This window comes from Pinus tabuliformis, chromosome 9, assembly GCF_031772625.1.
Source record: "Pinus tabuliformis cultivar Carrire ecotype Pingquan chromosome 9, CPIR1, whole genome shotgun sequence".
NCBI lineage: Eukaryota > Viridiplantae > Streptophyta > Pinopsida > Pinales > Pinaceae > Pinus > Pinus tabuliformis.
In genome coordinates this window covers 1,751,790,859-1,751,809,279 of record NC_142307.1, presented here as the reverse complement: position 1 = coordinate 1,751,809,279, position 18,421 = coordinate 1,751,790,859, and positions in this window count along the sequence as shown.

The window sequence follows — 18,421 nt, the reverse complement described above, 5'->3', positions numbered from 1 at the left end:
CCAAACCACTTAGAAGCAATACCTTGGACCAAATACCTGTGGTCAATACTTCGAACAAGATACCTTGGACCGATACCATGGGTCAAAATACCACGGACCAAATACCACAGGCCAAAACCAAGTTTTCCAACATGTACGCGCTTTTCCTTGCGTGAAAGTGTGTGTATATGCATACGCACCTTTTGGTTGGCGAACCCGCATGTATACGTGGCTTTGTCAAGGTAAACCTGCGTTTGCCTCTTTTTCTTTCATTCTGTGAGCCTGAACTGTGATATGTCATCTGAATGAGTTTCCATCAAGGACAACATCTGTGTCATAGTGCCAAACCTATGTCATAATGCCAACAATGTGTTTACTATAGGTGGAACAGCTGTCAGTTGGGTCTCAAAACTGCGAAGTGTTGTTGCACTCTCAACAACAAAAGCATAGTATGTTGCTGCTATAGAGGCTAGTAAAGAAATGATTTGGTTACCAAGTTTTCTAGATGAATTGGGTAAGAAGCAGGAGTTGGGTAGGTTATACAATCACAGTGAGAGAGCCATACATCTTGCAAATAACTCTGCATTTCATTCCAAGACTAAACATATACAACTCAAGTTCCATTTCATATGGTCAGCGTTGGGAGATGGACAGTTGAAGATGGAAAAGATACACACTAGCCAGAATCCTGCAAATATGTTTAAAAAAGTTGTAACCAGGGAGAAACTGAGAGTTTGCTCAGTTTCGATTGGTCTTCAATTATGATGAATAAGATGAGAAATAGCCAGGTCCAAAGTGGAGTCATTGTCCAACAAATGAAGCAGCGGTGGAGTTTCTATAACTAGCCTCCAAGTGCGAGATTGTTGGGTGTGGAGCCTGATTATCTTTTGTATTCAAAGGTATCATCGCATTGGACCCCAGTTTGTAATGTGGCGGCAACGCTGCCCATAAAATATACGTTGCATGGGGAGTCCAAGGGGGGCGACTGTGACCTTTGGGAGCCCCCCCTGGCGGGGAGATCGCAGGAAGCACCCATGAAGCTAAAAATAGATGTAAAATTGCCTTGTAAAATGTTGTAATTTCATAGTCAATCTGGGTCATTCATTAGGTAGAGATCTAACGGTAGAAGTTATGTTTCATTTAGGGTTTTTTGCCCTAGAAGGAAACCCCTCACTATATATGAGGGAATTGTATTGCGTCTATGTAGATCTGTATTCTGAGTGAGAAGAGAGAGGAGATTGAACAAGAGAGAAGAGGGAATTACAACAAATCTATTGTAGGTTGTATCTCTTCAGTTTACTAGATAATATAAAGGAAGGACTGGTTGTTTCTCCTTGGACGTAGCCCAAATTGGGTGAACCATGTATATATGTGCCTCTCTTGTTTTATGCATTTTCTATGTTTATATTTCTGCAATATTTTATGTGTTCCATTGCTCTATAATATATAATTTGCTAACATATATGTACCTAATTTTGAATGAAATAGCATCCTTGCTGAAGCTCATGGCAGAGCTGCGCGAGGGGATTATGTAGGAAAAGCGACAACAAATAATATTTTACGCGTTGGTTTTTGGTGGCCTACACTGCATAAATATTCTAAAGCATATTGTAGGTCATGCGATGCATGTCATAGAATGGGAATACCATCGTGGAGGGATGAGCTGCCATTAAATCCTCAGGTGTCATTGTAGCCATTTGAGAATGGGAAATTGAGTTTGTAGGACCAATTCAACCCCCAGGAAGGAGGACAGGGGCATGCTATATCATCATTGTGACAGAATATCTAACCAGATGGGAGAAGGCACAACTGTTGAAGGATTGTATAGGGGCCATGGTAGCAAAGTTCCTATTCGAATATGTGCTAAACAGGTTCGGCTGCCCAAACGTATTGATGAGTGATCACAGTATGCACTCCCTTAATGAAACGATCAGTGTGCTGATAGAATAGTTTCAGGTGTATCATCAGAAGAGTATGCCATATCATCCTCAAGCTAGTGGAATAGTTGAGGCCTTCAAAAAAAAATTGGAGAACGCACTGACAAAGATTTGTAATGGGCAGTGGAATGATTGGGACATGCACGTGCCAGTATTGTTGTGGGCATATTAAACTACTTGCAAAAATCTAACAGGTGGGACACCTTTTCAGTTAGTCTATGGTGTATAAGGTGTGATGCCCATGGAATATATCAAGCCTAGTCAATGCATAGCAGCTTTCACAGGAATGGCGGACTGTGGCGTTTTGGAAGAGCGACTCGCACAACTAGAAGAGCTCGAAGAAGATAGATTCTTCATTGGATTCCATCAGTAAGTCCAGAAGGAATGTGAAAAGGCTTGGCACGATCACCACATTAAGATGTGAACATTGAAGGTAAATGACTTGGTTTTATTATGTGACAGTCAGTTTGCTAAGTTTCCAACAAAGTTTCAGATGCACTGGCTGGGGCCATATGTCATCAAGGAGATCACACATGGGGGCGTGGTTCAGCTCGTGAAGATGAACGGAGAACCTTTCCTAGGAAAAGTAAATGGCAGCTAATTGAAGCCGTATACAGGAGATATGACTCAATGACTACATGATTGCAACACAATCTTAGTGCTCAATGTAGGTGCAAGGGAGTGGGGGACTATAAAATACACTTCCTAGTTTTGGGGGCTACATGAGAGGGGGGCTGCGTGAAATGGGGTGATGTCACAGTACCGGAAGCTGGGTGAAGGGAGCTATGTTATGGAGGGAAATACCGCACAACATAGCTAGAAAGTGACCGTTAGAGTCACTGTTCATGATTTGACAGCTAGGAGATGGTTAAGAGGAGCGGGTGGCTACCATTTAAGGCTGAAATCTTCAGAGATCTACTGCCAAATTAGCATTAATGGACAGATTTTTTGGGGAATGATCAAATTTGAATTAAAAATATCCTATAAATTATGCTTGCCCATCCAACAGAGAACACTTTTCATCCTTAGATTTTTTGACCTGTGTTGTCCGTCACTCATGAATCACCAGCTCTTCAAAGATTTGGTCATAAGACTTGTGTTTGATACTCTACCCAAGGAAACTCAACAATTCATTTGCAGCACTATGTCAAGACGAGGCGAGACTGCAAGAACCAGAGGAACTATTGCCTCTGAAGGAGAATCCCTAGAAATTGTGAGCATGGAGGCTCTGACTCCTCTGCCTATGACACCGAGGTTGCCTAGTCTGAAGCCTACACCTATGTGTGAGACCCATAAGCCGAAGAAAGAGAAGCAAAAGGGGCCAATTCCATTGCGCGAGTCATTGAGAAAGCATTCTGCTACCCAAACTTAGAAGGACAAGTAGCCTGAGAAGGTTGTAGACTTGGAGGCTGAAGAGGGCACTGAAGATATTGATGCTAAGGGCACTGAGCCCATCTCCAAGTTGTTGGAGTATATCGCTTCGCATAAAGGAAAGGTGAAGGTCACCAAGGACCCAGCCGTGGAGAAATTCATCGTTCATATGCCCTTGCTTCTAGAAAATATCACCTTTGAAGGTCCGCACCTGGTGAGGGTTCCCCTTTGAAAGATGGGGGATGGGGACTTGGTTGACCACGAGAGTTTCCCCCACCACGCAATGGAGAATTACATGAAACGGGTATATTACAAGAATCTGGTGTCACTGCGTTAGAGCCAGTTGAGTGGTTGCGTGGATTAAATCAATTGGGGTTGTTGAACCTGCTGTGGGTGCCCCACTACCACTGCTTCAACATTAATACCACATTTATAAGGAAACTACTGAGTCTCGTGAATAATGGGTGTCTATGGCTGGTCATGCCTATCTCCATCACGGGCATGCTCATCCATAGGATCACGCTTCTTCCACATGAAGGCTTGAATTCAACCAAGGAGTTTGATAGAAAGACAAGCGAGCGCGACTTGGTCGAGAAGATAAAGAAGAAATTTTAGCTTCTCAAGAAGTTGCTTGGGTACTCCATAACATCCATCACGGACCCCACGGTGAAAATTTCCACCCAGATACTAGCCAAAAATGTCATAAGTAAGTTTTACACAGATGAGGTTCTGGTGCCCGTGATCTCATTGGATTCACAATGCGCGGAGGGCGTGTGGTTTAACGGTCGTGTTACCTATGTAGCGAGTTCCTTATGAATTTTCACGAGGCTCAAGATGAGAGAAACACCTTCCACAATGTGTAGTTGTTGTTCTCCATTGTGATGGTTTCTTGGGAGATGTAGGAGGACAATCAGTTCTGTCCATTGGAGGTGGGATTGTCGGAGGCTACACAATTTGCCTCCCTTTTGGCCATGAAGAACCTCGCATGGGTCACCGAGAGAAAAAAAAAATGGGTTTTGACAGAGGCGAGCATTCACATGGCCATCAACCATCGCCTATGGTTGTCCCCGACCGTGTATCAACAGCTGTTTGAGTACGTGGAATTCAAGGAAGACTTCCACCACATTTATATTAGGGCGTCGAAGGATCCGGAACAGAAGTGGTTCGATCTACCATATCTTGCCATAGATGATGCCATTCAGGAAGCCATCAAGCGCTAATTAGTAGATGGGCACTCTCTGTCCAACTTGGTTGTGGGTACCAGCAAAGGCGTGGGGAGTTTAGCAGAGAAAAAAATAAGGATGTAGAGAAACATGTGGTCCAGGAGTTGGCCGCGTAGCAAAGGAAGGAGAATGAGGAGAAGGCGCAATTAGAAAAGGAGCACACCGCAAAAGCAGTAGGCTGAACAAGAGCAACATGACTCCAAGTGAAATGGTAAATCCCCTTCGCCCAAGACCACAGAGGAATGAAACTCATCGTAGGGCGGTGGTGACGACGAGGGACATAGCACTCCATTCCAAGTAAAGATGTACAAAGAAAAACAACAGGAGGAGCCCCGGAAGAAGACAAAGGCAGGTAAGCCACCACTGGATCCCATTACACAAACGGAGGGTGATTTCGAAGAGATTGGGGACAAAGTACGTGACACTACCTCCGAACAGTTGCAGAAATTCGAGAAACAATATATGCATTCTTTGGGAGTTCTTCATAAGGATCTGCGTGAACTGCAGATCTAGACCAACAGAATATATGTGGGCATAGGGGAAGTCAGTGCCACACATATGAGCCTAGAACCAGGAACAAGTCAGGATATAGAGCTAGTACAAACAATGGATCTTAGGATAGTTTCACTGCGAGAAGAATCCCTGAGCGTGGTATCAACCGATTACAATATCATTGTCAACACTCTGAAGAACATTGGACTCAACATTGCAGTAGTCCCCAATGAATATCTTCACCTGCCGCAAACTAGCGTGACAACAGAATTGGGAGCATGACTACAGTGCACCCTCAATTTAATCAATGAATACAGGGTGAATAATGAATAAATCTTCAACAAGAAGACACAGGCCCTGAAGTCAAATGAAATGATCTAGGCGCAAAGCGTCCGCCTGACAGCCGCGGTTGCAGAGGCATGTAAGATAGTGTCGAAGTTGCACATACCTGAGGAGGCAACACTAGAGGCCAAGGTCCGAAAACTTTCTACGGGTGTCTGCAATGCTAAGGTAGATATGGCCAAGGTTCAGTTCGAATTCAGTATGAAAATCAAGGAACTGGAACTCAATTCCCAGCCTTCGACTCTGCGAGAAGTTATGGAATACCATGAAGCTGCTGTCAAGGAAGGAATATCTACCTTAGATTCCATGGTTGTCGACTTCACAAATTTGTTTGAAAAAACCATGGAAGTGGTGACGACCCTGCAGGAAGATCCAACCTTGCAAATATTGAACACATAGGTCCGCGAACTCCAACAGTTGTACGATGAAGTAAGGGAGATGATGCGCTCCATTTCTAGAGCACAGTGCCTCGCCAAGTTAAAGGAGGCAAAGAAACTCCTTACAAAGTGGAAGCAGTGCACAAGCAGGAAGCAGTCCTTAAGGCGAGGTTCGGTCCTTGGTTGGACGAAGCCGGCCTAGTCTCAGCTAACATACGTGAAAACTTGGCAAACTTGCATCTTACACGGGAGAAGATCAAGCGAGCTGCTAAAGGACCAACGATAGAGTAGTTGGTTGAGTAAGTGAAACAAGTAGCCACAGAGAGTGTGGCTGAAGTGGCGGTTGTGTAGGTAGAGCTAGGGGATCTTCATAGCAATATTGTCGTTCCAGCTGAGTGACTTGAGGGCGAGTCACAATCTTTGTGTTGGGGACCTGTTGGGATGGGGTCCCCTGGGTCAGTTTTGGGAAAAGCCAAGTTTTGATGTAAAAAGATGTAAAGTCTCTACAAATTTTGGATGCAGAGCACAGAGTTAGTTAAGAGTCAAAAAGGGTTTTTACCCTCCTTTATATAAACTTGAGTCATTTTTTGAAGATCTACCCATGGTCCACGGACAATGTGATTGTATAAATAGGTGTTTCTTAGAGAGTCTAATGGAGTAATCTAAGTTTGTTTATGGGTACGAAGGAAGAACTCTAGCGCATAGATAGAAATATTAGAGGAGGAAAAGGCTCTCGAGCTGAGTGCACATAGGCCTAGAGTAGTGTCCACAACAGAGTGTGCGAACCCCTGCAGCTAAGTGTGCAGGGAAGTTTTGAGTCTATAAACCTTTACTGGCGATCAATAAAGAAGACTGTTGTAGAAATTCCTACATTTCATCTCTTTACTTATGTTATGTATGAATGTGATATATGCTATCATGAATAATGTCTTTATGAAATAATGATTTAGTGATGCGTGATTTTACTTGATCCGTCTTATTATCTGAACACAATTAATGTTAAGTGGTTACGTGAAGATCATAACACTTTCCGTTAAAGTTATTGAACATTTAGGTAGATATGAGTAAATATTGATCTAAGGATAATCTAGGGTGCGCATAAATAGCCGATTGACCTATTCAGGGTCCACAAAATCTAGCCATAGACCTTCGCGGAGGTCTAGAGTCCGATTAAGGGGAGTTACAATGATAGGTCGTAAGGGCTTATAGATCTGCGTGGAGGTAGATCTCGATCATAAAAGGAAATCACAGTGATCTTTGGGTGTGGAAACTTGGTTCCAACACCCCCCCATACTGCTTCGGGTGAGACTTCAGTTCGCGCACCACGGATTGATGCCGAAAGGGCCAGTAGTGTAGGGATTCGTGCAGTGCAACTAACTTTGAACTTGGGTCAGGACCCCTTAAGCCAACAATTTCTCAAGAGGATTATGATGACATCATTCTCTTGCGTGTCAAGTGTTCGCAAGGTAGCACACCGACCGGGTCAGGGATCCGAGATCTTATGACTAGAGCAAGAAAACCACATAGTGGAGGCATAACAAGAATGGAGATAGATAACCTCCTGAAGGAATCCAAGATGGACATGCTGGGTACCCTTACAGTGCAGTTGGATGTCATGCAGGCCAAACAGAAACAAGCCTTAGAAGAACATAATTTGGCTATTTTTTGCATGTGCTGCTAGAAGAAGCATAGTCAATGGGAGTGTCCATTGGACATGGTCCACACACGTGCTATTTGCACCAAAGACCATGCCACTGAGTAGTGTCCATCACCTCTAGGGCTAAAAGAAGTTTTTAAAGAAGCAGAAGAAGAGACAAAACCAGTATACTTAATGAACCAACATCGACAGTGGCAAGGCTGACCTACAGGTATGTCACAAGACCCATCTCAGTTATTTCCTTCTCTGCCATTTAATCAGCAGCAGAATTCTACAACAACGTGGCAAGGTCAACCACCTTTCTCAAATTTGAAGTCCCAACCATTTCCTATGTCACCTTGGCCAACTCAGTCCTTTCCAAGTAACGGTTTGCCAAATTCTCCTTTTACTCCTTTTTGCAAAGTAATCTGTAGCCATCCAAGTGGCCTGCCTCTAGTTCACAAAATTCGAACTGGTCTCCGAATTGGCAATGACCTCTAGGGATAACTAATGAGCCTATGGGGACATGTACTCAACCTCAACCTACATTATCAGCCACATATCCATTACAACAAAATCCTTAGCCCGTTCTGCATCCTCAACTACCAGCCCAACCCAATCCAAACCCCAATAACAGACCGGTTGAGCTGGTGCAAATTGTTGAAAACTTAGACTATGAGACCGAAAAAAGAGTGCAATGAACTTAGACTGAGGTCAGAATGCATTATCACTCCTGAGGAAGACAGAGACAAGCCACCAATTGAGTTAGAAACCCCACCTGTACATACACCATTGACTGTGACTGACACAAAAAAAACAGGGAGACAACACAGTTGAGCATAAAGATCCTAAAAAACTTGCGGTTACTTCTCCCCCGTTCCCTGAAATATTAACCATACCTAATCTGATTGTTTATCCTAACTTTGATCTTATAATATAACTAAAAAAACTTTACATTAAAATTCCTCTCCTCTAGGCCATCCAAGATATTCCTATTTAGGCTAAAAAAAATAAAGAGCTATGTGTGAAAAAGATTGTGAGGAAAGTAAAAGCTCCACCCACTATTCATGTTGTAGGGACCTTGTCTGATTTACTCTTGGGTGGGGAAACATCAATAGAATATGAAGATCCTAGGAATCCTATAGTTACAATCCAAATATATGACTGCTCCTTTCCAAACCCACTAGTTGACTTGGGTGCAACCATTAACATCTTAACAATGGAAACTTGTAAGAAACTTGGTATTACAGCTCTGGAACCAACCACCACCCTCCTAGAGCTTGTTGATCATTCAGTGGTAAGACCAGAAGGAACTTTACCTAACATTACAGTTTTTGTTGATTCGTGGGAGTACCCAATAGATTTCTTTTCATAAACCCAAAAAGTCGACTACATGGGCACCCTTCAATTTTGGGCTGACCTTGCTCGCAAAAACTAATGCTTACATAGGTTGTCGAGAGGGAAGCATGACAATTGCTAAGGGGGACACTGTAAAAAATATTATTTTATATCCTCCTGTCAAACCATGTCTGCCCATTGTGAAAATACATAAACAACCACCCTCATACTTGGAAGAAAGCCTTCGTTCGCCGATTCCCATAGTAGAGGTGCTTGAGTTCAAGAATTAGACTAAAGATGATGTAATCAATAACTTTATCAATCAAAAAACCAACGTGAATATTGTAAAATGTCAAATGTTAAAACCAATTCTTGACAATGATAAAAAATTGATCGAGAACCTTAACCACATTCAAGAACAAAGGTAGAGAACAAAGGTTAAGAGGTTAAAAGGTTAATATTGGCCTTAAGCGCTAAAACCTTTGTTAAGATCAAAAACCTTTATAAAGTGACTTTTCTTTAAATTCAAAATTAAGCACGTGGGCAGTATTCGGCCAAGCGGTAAATGGTATATCGTGCAGGTGAAAGGCTGGAAGCAGTAATATACCAACAACACACGATTCGACTGAGTGGTCGACACGTAGCAGAGAAAAATTGCTTTTCTCATGCACCCTCGGTTAGATATTGTTTGTGCATGAAATCTACGCGATATTGAGCGACATTCGTTGGATTGAGCGGGGTCACATCAACGATGGAGATCATTCAGGCAAGTTGGCCAGTAGATGACATGACAGCCGTCGGATGGATGGGACAAATCAATGGTTTAGGATTAACCCGATCATGTAAGCTCTATGGAGGATTGTCCCTAACCACTGAGATTATACCGCACATATGTGAGCCCAACAGTTACGGTAATGCTAACGGCTACCTCTGACGGTCAGCCTGGTGGAGTGGCTAAAGTTTAGCGGATGTGCTAAGTTTAGTTGAAGATAGGTGTGGTCACTAATATTGGTGGAGATACCACATAAAAGCACTCACAGAGTAGTTTTACAAAAAAAAAAATTCCAGAGAGTCCAAAGAGAGTCTAGAGAGACAGACGCAGAGCCTGAATATTAGAGAAACTCTGAGAGAGTGAAACAATAGGTTCGCTAGACTAAACAGAGCCTTATAAAGTTGATGGAGTGATCCATAGAAATTGAAGTGGTCATCTTCATGGAAAATTCCATCCAAGAGGATTGATTCTGGAGTTGAGAGCCACCAGAGGTTGGAGGCAGTTGTAGGCACTACCAGAGCTCATTCTTAGTGATCCAACAGTCAATTCTGATTGTAATGAGCTTTTTGAATCCATTGTAGGGATTTGTAGAAGCATCTGAAGACTTCTAAGGGACAAGAAGCTACAGGGACGTTTCATGTAGCAAATGACGAAATGATCAGTCTGTTGTAGGTGTCTAGTATGTTGTTGGAGACAAAAGAAGAAATTCCAGAGACAGTTGAAGAATTCTGAGGAATTTAGTGCCATCCAGAATCTCAAGTCAGCTCAATGCACTACTTGAAGGAATCAAGTCCAAGGAAGGTTAGATATGTTTCCAGAGTAAGTACAACCAGGGATATAAATGGTATTCTAAGCCCATTGGTTCAATTCAGTAACCTTTGGAGTTAAGTTTGGAACCTGTAAAAGAAGCTTTACCATAATCCCAAAGAGCCAAGTCAAGTTGACAAGAGCTCAAGGAGATGTAGCCCATGATATTAGGGTGATCTCCTAGATTATATTGTTGTTATGTGTGGCTGTCTATTTGCTGCATTATATTACTATTATAAGCATTTTATATCAGTAGAAACACTTAAAGCACTTAAGCAATTAAAACAAATACATACACCTATTTCAAGTACTTAATTCCACAATTGTCAACATAAGGTAGATCATATTTTTGTTAAGCTTTGAAGTGGGATGTTCTTTTAAGTATAACAAGATGTTAAGCCCTCATTTAAGATCAGATAGTATCAGAGCTATTTTCTTGATAGACAGATAAATAGATTACTTGTTTGACTTGAAAGGTGTTTAAACAATACAAAGGATTTGACTGTTTGATTATTTGTAAACTGACTATTGTTTGAGTTTTCAAAGGTGAAGGGAAAGCTATTGATAGCTAAGTCCAGGAGAGGACAAGAAGGAAGAAGGGCTAAAGGAATTCTCCTTACCCCAAGGACCTCAAGACAATCCTTGAAACACAAGAAGGTTTGTTTGCAAAACGCTACTTGAATAAGCTCTTTGTGAATTTTGTTGAAGTTCTTTTGTTCATTTCGATAATGACAACTTCTACAAGTGAGTTCTCCTTCACAAGATTCTTTGATGAAGAAATGAAGCAAATCTTGTTCATCATGATGGATATGGTGAGAGAAATGTATGAGGATGAAAGGAAGAGCATCAAACTTCGAGAGAAGTTGAATTCCATGAAGGAAGAGAAGCAATTGCTTTCTGGGAAATTGCAGGAAATGGAGAGACAACTTCATATTGCAAATATGAACCTGGAAAGGATGCTTGAGTTGGAGACACAACTCCTTGTTGCCAAAGAATCCTTGGTCAAGTATCAACTTGAAGAAGAGGTAAACAGTTCTAGTTTTTCTTCAATTTCCTATAAGAATGCTTATGTTGGTTCTTTTGAAAAACATACAAGAGGCATAGGGTCCAAGTTGATGGCAAAAATGGGTTGTGAAGGAAAAGGATTGGGAAAACATGAACATGGCATTCTTGAGCCAATAATGGTTGAGGAAAGGCCTAAGCATTTGGGTCTTGTCTATGGACAACCTTATGGAGAAAGTTCCAAAGTAGCAATGGAGGCAATTGAAACCGTTCCTAGAAGGAGTTACATGTCAGGTTCTCTACCTCAAATTTGTTATTATTTTATTCTTGGGAAATGCAATAGTTTGAAACATACTTTGAAAGAGGAAGGTGTTCATAAGCATGCACTTGAGCCACAGAGTTGTGAAATCTCAAAAATGATTGAAGAGGTTGTGGGTGTTCCAAAGGGAGCCACTTCTTCATTTGATTCACCTCCTCATGAAGGTAACAAAGGTGAAAGAGAAAGGTATAAATCTGATTTCAATAATATTTCCTTTGATAATAAAAAGCATGGTAAATTTCCACATAAGAATTGGAAAATAATTGCATGTTCCTTTTGTGGTTTGGATAACCATAGTGTTTCTAGATGTTGGAAGAGAATGGCCACATACAGGAAACTATTGAAGAAAAGGAGGCAAGAAGCAAAAGGTCCATTAGACAAGGCAAATCATGCTGTCAAGAAGATGCAGATGTGTTGCACTTACTGCCATAAGCAAGGACATATTGCTGAAAAGTTTTGGACTCTGAATCCAACAATGCTTCCACGAAATTTGAAGAAGGTGGAAAGAGAGAATGGCAAGAATGGAAAGGAAGTTTCCATAATTGATGTGTTGTAGGATGATTCACAGTTTGATGTCAATGTGAAGACAAAGGAAGTACCTTTGATATGGATTGGTAAGAAATGGTTAGAGTTCTTATCCAATTAAGGTTGCATGTCTTTTGATTTGATGCATTTCTTTGCCAATGGAATGCAAGTTATAGGTTTTTACCAAAAAGGTGAATGGAAAAGTTTAGTATGTAGACTCACTTTATTGCAGAAAAATTATATTCATCTCAGCATTTTAAGTATAGTGTGCTTAAGAGAAAGTTGAAGGATGGAATACATACATGAGAATGGTATGTATGAACACATGGATGTTGATGATTTCCTTGTATTTCAACATGTATGTGTAATTGACTTGATGGTTGATTGCTTTGTTTTAAACATGCATGTAATGTTATGTTGACTTGGAAAAGTTGATTTGGTCTCCAAGATTGTAAAAGGGAGATAATTATGAAGTATTTCATCTTTGAAAAAGAATCCTTAAGTTATTTTTGTACATGATTGACTTGAAGAGTCAATTGATTGTAAAGGCATGCTTTTTGTCAGCTTATTATTCAGTCGATCATTTGTACACAAGATGTAAAGACATGATGATGATTCACATGATGTGAAATCGGTTTCTTTCATGAAGCAAGAGTTTATGTTGTTTTTGACAATATGTTAGTAAATCATACTGTAATTGGTACAAATGTAAATCTCTGTTAAGAAGATGTAATCTCACGTTTGTTTGAGCCACCTTGGATCAATGATCAAGGAAGAGATGTTCAACTACCTTCTATAACCTTCTAAGTAGAAGATCTAAATGAATTTAGGGAAGATAGTTTTTAACATGAGGATAAGCGCATCCTGGAAGGAAAGTGTTGAATACCTTCAAGTTATGGTTCAGAGGCACTAGCCATGCAAGGCAAGTGTATGGAGGCTGAAAGAAGACGGTGTTGTACTCTCATCTACTGTGCAGATTAGTATATCAGCCTTTTGGGGTCCAAAAGATTCTCAATGGGGAGGAGTGATCAGAAATTGATCCAGAACCTTAACCACGGTCAAGAACAAAGGTAAAGAACAAAGGTTAATAGTTTAAGAGGTTAATATTGGCCTTAAGCGTTAAAACCTTTGTTAAGCAGAAAAACCTTTATAAAGCGCCTTTTCTTTAAATTCAAAATTAAGCATGTGGGAAGTATTCGTCCAAGTGGTAAATGGTATATCACCTAGGTGAAAGGTTGGAAGCGGTAATATACCAAGAGCATGCATTTCCACTCAGCAGTTGACACATAGCAGAGAAAAACTTCTTTTCTCGTGCGCCCTCGATTAGATATCGTTCATGCATGAAATCTACGCGAGAATGAGCAATTTCGTTGGATTGAGTGGGGTCACATCAATTGCGGAGATCGTCTAGGAAAGTTGGCCAGTAGACGAGGTGATAGCCATTGGATGGACGGGAAAGATCGACAGTTTAGGATTAACCCAATTGCGAAAGCTCTATGGAGGATTGTCCCTAACCGCCGGGATTATACCGCACATATGTGCGCCCAACAGTTATGGTAATGCTAACAATTACCTCTGACGGCCAGCCTGGCGAAGTGGCTAATGTTTAGTGGATGTGCTAAATTTAGTTCAAGACAGGTGTGATTGCTAAGATTGGTGGAGATACCACATAGAAGCACTCACAGAGTAGTTTTACAAAAAACAAAAGTCCACAGAGTCCAAAGGGAGTCCAGAGAGATAGAGGCAGAGCCCGGAAGTAATAGAAACTCCAAGAGAGTGAAACAAGAGTCTCGCTAGACTAAATAGAGCCTTTTGAAGCTGATGGAATAATCCATAGAATCTGAAGAGTCATCTTCATGGAAAATTCCAACCAAGAAGATTGATTCCTGAGTTCAAAGCCACCAAAGGTTGGAGGCAGTTGCAGGAGCTACCAGAGCTCATTCTGAGTGATCCAACAGTCAATTCTGACTGTAATGAACTTTCTGCATCCATTGCAGGGATTTACAGAAGCATCTGAAGACTTCTAAGGGCCAAGAAGCTACAGGGAAGTTTCAGGTAGAAAATGATGAAATGATCAGTTTTTTGTACGTTTCTAGTATGTTGGTGGACACAGAAAAAGAAGTTCTAGGGACTGTTGTCACCTCAAGAAACTCTCCTAGGTTGTATCTCAGAGATGCTCGGGAACATTACAAACTCAACAAAAATGTGGGAAAATTGTGGATGAAGGGAGGGAATGATGCATATTCAAGCCAGATAACCACTTATACTATGCTTAACCCCAGACATGGGTGAACACCCCCAGACTACAAGGCTTTAGACCACCAATTACTCACAGTTTAAGGAATAGGTGAACATGGAGAATATTGATGTCACCAGCAGATGCACAGGACCCTGTGATGGCGAGCTGCAACTAGTAAAGAGGTCTGCAAATCTATTTCCTAATGCTCAGACAGGATGATAGCCTCTGGCACCAAGATAATAGAAAACCTGCATACATATTCAATGAAACATACTAGATTCTAACACAGAGGTGGGATGATAGCCCCTCTAATGCTAAACATCAAGAGCACATAAAAATGCATAACAGTCACAGCCTCGAACAAAGAAGAAGTGGAAAGTGAGCAATTAATAGCAAAAGAAACTTGTATTAGCTGAAAGTGAAGACCAGACGCTGCAGGTATCAGAATAGTTACAGTCTCCATAAGTTGAACTTCACATCAAAATAACATTCATCAACCCTCATTACATCTTGTTTTTGGGTATATATGGAGGTTGATTACAAAAAATCTGCTATCCTATGTGTGGAGGGGTCATAATGGACCACCAACCACATTTACTATCAGATATGGGTCTCTGATACAATCTGTTACTTTGATGAGTGAATTTGACCTTCACTGGTGCTTTATTGTCCTTCTCAAACCAGTGGAATGCCGTATGGAACAAGCTCCATAACTGCTGAAGGCATTTAACTGCTCGAGGCTGTACTTTCCTTCCCTGGCCATGCTACTGGTTGAATGAGGTTGTTGCGGATTTAATGCGCAGAGTGCTAGATCATGGCCTCCTTCCTCCTTCGGGTGCACAAGACAGGCCAAAAACACGAACACTGCATGGAAAATGGACGAGGGCCTAGGAATGAATGTTAGCCGTTGGATAGAACTGATGGATGGTTGCGATCTCATGGCGGGAGGCGATGGGAAGATGTGGGGCAGAGCAACTATGAACCGTTGGATCACATATATGGACGACTGAGATTAGGTTATGGAGTTTATCGGGAGATACGTGAATGGAGAAATGTGGGCTATCGGATCATGGTTGGGTAGATTCAATAGCTATCGGGAGGTCAAACAACGTGAGAGATAATGCACGGGGATCGTACAGGACGACGACAAGTGGTTTCCCCGCATCGCTTATCGGGGGCAGGTGGTATCCGTACAAGGGGCGCGATGCCACTTATGTGTTGACGCGTGGTGGATGTGACTCGCGGGAAACCACTTACCCTGTTGGCTATCGAATGCGCACGTTACGAGAGCAGGAGCTACGAACGCCGTCAGATTGTGTGGTAGACGATTGGACGGTGTAGAATAGGCATGCAGGTTATGGGTGCGTGGGACCGTCAGATCAGGTGATGTGCGATCGACGGTGGGGATTAAGGCAGAAGGTTGAATGGACGGCACGGAGCTTACATGCACGTGCTTACAGCTGATGTGATGAGAAAGGGTAGGTTATAGCACGCGGTCACGATATCGAGGTTTTATAACATTTAAACCCAGCACCCGGGAGCTAAGGAAACATGGCTTTAAAGCTAAATGTGGGTGTAAAATAGTGATAACGGGGTTCTATGGAGTTATAGGGAAAATGAAGGAGAAGAGGGAAAAACTGTTGCGAACCCTTTACAACCAAAACCAGCACTGCCAAACCTATTTTTTACCCATCAAAAGCTTAGTCTTATTGCAGAGCTAACACTGGCTCCTTCTGGGGATGAGATCCTCCCTGTGAGGTCTCAAGAACCTATAGATCAATGCCTTTCCAGTTGAAAACAAATTAACCAAAATTCCTAGTGTTCCATTGGGCATGGAGTCTACTTTGCCTATACAAAACTGATAAAAACCAAATATTTACAACTTTTAAGGCCAAAGGCCTTAAACCACATAATTTTTTAGAAAATGCCCATTAACTGGGCCATCAAAAACTGCCTCTCCTCCCATACTTTTTAGTATGAAGGTGTTGTTCCCTTGAATCTGAGAAATGATGAAAGGCCATGTCCAGAAAGCATCAAATTTCCCATGATTGCCTTTCTTTTCTTTCAATGCATCCCACTTCAACACCAAGTCTCCAACCTGAAAATTATTTGTCTTTGCCTTCTTGTCAAAGGCATCCTTGATCTTTTTCTGATGTGTTGCAACCTTTTCAACCAGTTGTTCTCTAATCTGATGTACCTCTACTAAATCAGTGATCCTCTTTGTAATTTCTTCTTCCTCATTCTGCTCTTCTTGAAGGAATTTTTCCACAGGGAGAATTAACTGAATTGGGAATACAACTTCAGTGCCATATACCAGCTTGAAAGGAGAATTCCTTGTGGATTTATTAATGGTTACTTTGTTAGCCCACAGTGCATATTTGAGCTTAGCATCCCAATTCCTTTTATTGTCCTCCAGTAGCTTCTTAGTTATCCTTATCAGGATTTTATTTTAAGATTCTGCCAGACCATTTCCTTGAGGATAATATGAGGTGGAATGAACCAGTTTAATACCCATTGAATCACACATTTCCACCAATTCTTTTGCCCTGAAGGCTGCTGCATTGTCTGTGACTAATTTGTGTGAACAACCAAATCTGGTAAAGATATTCTCTATCAAAAACTTCATGACCACATTATGATTAGCCTTTCTGGTAGGAATTGCTTCAATTCACTTAGTGAAATAATGAGTGGCTACTAATATCCACCTGTGCTGGCCACTGGAATGTGGATTGATTTCTCCAATGAAATCCAAGCCCCACTGCTGAAAAGGTCCTTTTGCATCTATTGGTTTTATGGGCAGGGACTTCAATTGCTGCTTTCCTTCAAATCTTTGGCACCTGTCACAGGATTTAACAAACGAAAACACATCAGAAAATAAAATGGGCCAATAGTACCCAGCTCTGAGAATATTAGGGTAGTGGTTTTCCAATAATGTTGCCCTCCAGACATGCTGGAATGCAACTGCTGCATGACTTCTATTGACTATTCTTTGTCTAGACACCTCAAAAGCATTCTAGCTGGATCCCTCCAATAGAGCAGATTTTTATTAATACAATATTTAGCTGCCCTAAGATTTATAGTTCTGGCTTGACTTTGAGTAAATCCTAAAGGGATTTCTAGCTTCAGCAAGAAATTTATTATTGTAGGATACCAATCATAAGAAGTTAGATTCTCGACCACTGACTGCTTTCTCTCTGATTCAGCTACTTCCTCTTCTTTATCTGTCTGACCAATTTCTGCAATTGTGTAAAGGAAATCAATATCCAATGATCTGCAATTTTCTTCAGCTAGTAATTTGGCCAGACCCTGACCTCTGACCAGCTTGGTGGGCTTCAGTTCTATATTAATTTCAATCAATTTTGCAATCCAATTAGCCCTTCTTCCATCAACATCAGGTTGTGTTAAGACATATTTTATTGCAGCAGAGGGTACATATGCAATTATCTTGGAATGCAAGATATAAACTCTGAAATCTTTTAAGTACTTGATAAGGGCATATGTTTGTTTTTCAATAATATCATACCTCAATTCAGCATCCCTCAAGTTCTTGCTGAAAAATGCTATTGGATGTTCTGAACCTTCTTCATCTGCATGCAATAAAACTACTACAATGGTGTCTTCAGAGGAAAATGAGAATACATGGAAATCCTTGCTATAATCTAGACTTATTAAAGTGGGAGCCTCCATAATAGCTTTTTTAATAGACTGAAATGAATTTCTTGCTATATCAGTCCATCTAATTTCTACCCCTTTCTTCCAAATGGAGGTAATATGCTTCACATATTCAGCAAAATTCGGGATAAACCTCCTTACAAAATTTATTTTGCCCAGAAAGGATTGGATATCCTTCTTCGATCTTGGGACAGGCAAAGTCTGTATTGCTTTGACTCTTTCTGGGTCAATTTGAACACCTGCCGTAGAAACAACATGTCCTAATAGCTTGCCTTCTTCTAAAGAAAATTGTGATTTCTTAGGATTGACTGAAATCCCAAACCTTCTGCACTTTAGAAACACTTTTTTTAAATACTGCAAATGATTTTGATGGCTGCTGGAGTATACTGT